The sequence below is a fragment of the Pinus tabuliformis genome, chromosome 9 (assembly GCF_031772625.1).
Source record: "Pinus tabuliformis cultivar Carrire ecotype Pingquan chromosome 9, CPIR1, whole genome shotgun sequence".
Lineage (NCBI taxonomy): Eukaryota > Viridiplantae > Streptophyta > Pinopsida > Pinales > Pinaceae > Pinus > Pinus tabuliformis.
The window spans coordinates 1385088171-1385091418 of NC_142307.1; positions in this window are offsets into that span (position 1 = coordinate 1385088171).

The following is a 3248-nucleotide window of genomic DNA, read 5'->3' on the forward strand; positions in this document are numbered from 1 at the left end:
TCCCGTAGCAAGGTCTCATCCAAGAGGTAGGGTACCTCAAGGATCCTGCCCCTCCTCCTTGGGACGATCACTCTATATCGCCCCACCTCCTACCTGGAGGTATGGCTACATGTGATCCCTCTGTCCACCTGGCTCGAAGTTTCCCCCTACTGGAGGTCTCTGCATGAGTAGATGTCTCTACTTGATCTCCTCTCAGCTTCCCTTATTGTGGCTACTCTACAACCTCCTGAGGCTACTGCACAAATCGTGGCTCCTCCACAATCGTCTGAGACTTCTTCTGGCTCTGCATGTTGAGCGGTAATATATGCTCCCTCTCAACCACCAAGTCTCCATCAGTTGCCTCACTGCTCAAGGCTTTGCATGCATCTTGAACCTCAAGAGCATACAGGTTCTTGACCCATGAACCAATCTGCTTCACTTGTCTAGTGATGATGTGTCTAAGGAAAACCTTTCCCTTACTGAAGACTACATCATAACCTTTGTCTTCTAGCATCGCAATCGACACCAAGTTTCTCTTCAGTCCTGGTACATACTTGACATCGGTCAAGGTAAGGCGAGCTCCATGCTCCCTTTGAAAAATAACCATGCCTACACCTGAGACACTATACTTCTCATCATTACCCATCGCTATGAGTATCTGGAGATCTTTCTCCTCCAAAGTACTGAACAAACTTTTGTCACCGATCATGTGGAAAGAAGCTCCATTGTCAAGAAACCAACCACTTCCCACCATGGATGAAACCATGCATGCGAAGAGTGTGAAATCCAACTCAAACTGTGAAGCAAGTGCCTCACCTGCATATCCTTCCCCGGATCCCTTCTTGGATTTCCTCCGTGGACAATTTGCAGCATAATGGCCCACCTCATGACAACGAAAGCATCGCACTTTCGATTTGTCAACCTTCTTCCCATAATTGGAAGAACTGGATTCGGAAAGAGAAGCCTTCTCCTTCCCCTTCTTTTCTTTGACAGCCAAAGTGCAATTTTCTTCATCAGATTCCTTTGATGAAGATCTGTCCCTGGTATTCCGCCTAATCTCCTCTTGCACAAGATCCGACCAAAGTCTCTTCCATCCTGGCAATTTCTCCTGACCATTGACAGAGTCCTGATAGGAATGCCAACTCTTCGGAAGACCAAGTAGAGCCAAGCTCACCAAGTCCTCATCATCGACAGTCACCCCCACACTTCCTAGCTCATCCCGGCATTGGGCGAACTTCATGAGATACCTGGGCATACTGTCTCCCTTCTCACACTTAATGTTTATGAGTTTATCCTTGAGCGCCAACTTCCTCTGGTCGCTCTTGCTTTGGAATAGATCTGTCAACGCTTTCCACATCAAGTATGGAGAAGCCTTTCCATGCAGGCTAGATACAATGTGATCCTTCATGCCCTCCAACAGAATCCTTAGACACTTTGTTGTCTTATTTTGCCAAACCTCAATGTGAGCAGCATCAGTAGGCTTTGGGACCTTAGCCTCTATGAACTCCTTCAGCCCATTGTCATCTAACACTGCCTCCATCCTGTCTTTCCATGCAATATAATTCGAGCTTCCCTCAAGAGCATACTCCAATCGCAATCCGTTGAAAGACATTTCAACTTTGACACCAAGAAAACTCTGCTGCAAATTCAAATTCCACCAGCTCAAAACTCAATCGCTTCTGATCTAAAATTTGTGAGAACAAAGTATTTCTCTTACAGAGATTGACTGTATGGGCTTTTACCGAATATCTCACCTTCCAAAAGAAGGATGAATCCAGAGGCTACCTGGCCTGATTACAGACTCTGCCTGAAGAAATAAAATGTAAACACTTTCTGAATAATAGATCTGATGATCAACTCTGCTCTGATACCATGTAGAAATTTTGAATAATGTAACACTTATTCACAAAGATTATCCTGATTATACACTATTTGCGGAATGCATGCATAATACATAACCTCCTCTACTATTGATCATCAATTTGCAGTATTCAGAAACAATCGCATGCGCACATTGAAGCATCAATCACACATATCAACACAATATATCACGGGGAAAGCATACAGCTGAAAACCCCCAACCATCTGTATATTATATTTATTGAAAACATGTAACAATACATAGTACAATGCTCCTCACAATTACTCAGTACTATCTCCACCTGTTACACACAAACTAGCTCAGATCTGAATCAATCACAGATTCAAATCTCCTCCGCTACTTGCCTGCCTCCACTGCGCAATCCTGCATGAGAATAGATGAGAATGGCTGATCCAAACTCGTATTTCCCTTGGCTAAACAACACAATCCTCATTGGCAATACTCAATCCACTGATTGTGCAAATCTCATGCACAACTATAGTCACAATTGACAGCTGTCTTGCCCTTTCACTCACCTCTAACACTTGTCTCCACTGAACTGTCCATGCACTGAGTTAACTGAAGTATTGTTTAGTTGTTGTATGAGTTAATATTTATTGAATTAATTAATAATTAATTCACATCACTCATCACCAGTGTATTCTACAGTTAGACTAAATACAACTAGTTCAACTAAGTCAAACTAAACACAACTCCATCAACTCCTCAATCAACTCCACCAAACTCAATCACTTGAGTTCTAACTGAAGTCCATCATGCAATAGCTCAACTGACCCATAAGAAAAACGTATTTCCTTCTGGAAGTTGCATGTGCCACATCCGTAGCTCAAACTGAAGTGCTCCAAGAGGATAAGATAATGTTTATAGTCCAAATATTATTAAGAGCTAATAATATTTGACTGTTCTATTTTTAGCCCGACAGTCTTAAAATAAACTCCACCCATATGTCTAAAAATAGAAGTCCATCTATTTTTACCAACATAACCAATCATCCACAAATAGCATCCTACAACTCATAGACCATGATCCATATGTCTAAAAATAGACATAGTCTAAAAATAGACTTTGCGCCAAAAAAAGCCTGCGGGCCCACTTAGTGAAGGCGACTCCTTTCCACTAAGCTCCATCATCTTGTTGCATTTTCAACATGATATAGGTGGATGTTGGTGGCCACCCACCTATCGCACTTGGACCCCCACAACTATCTCTTTCAGTTTTTCAGTATCCTTAATTGTAAACAATGTAAACTTTGAAACGGGAATTGATATTGTTACCCGTTTCGTAGAGATAGCAAAAAAATGACCCGATTTTCAAAAGTGGTGATGCAGAATACACATGTTTTTTTTTAGAACATGGTTTTTGGAACTTTAACTTTTTTCATGTGCAT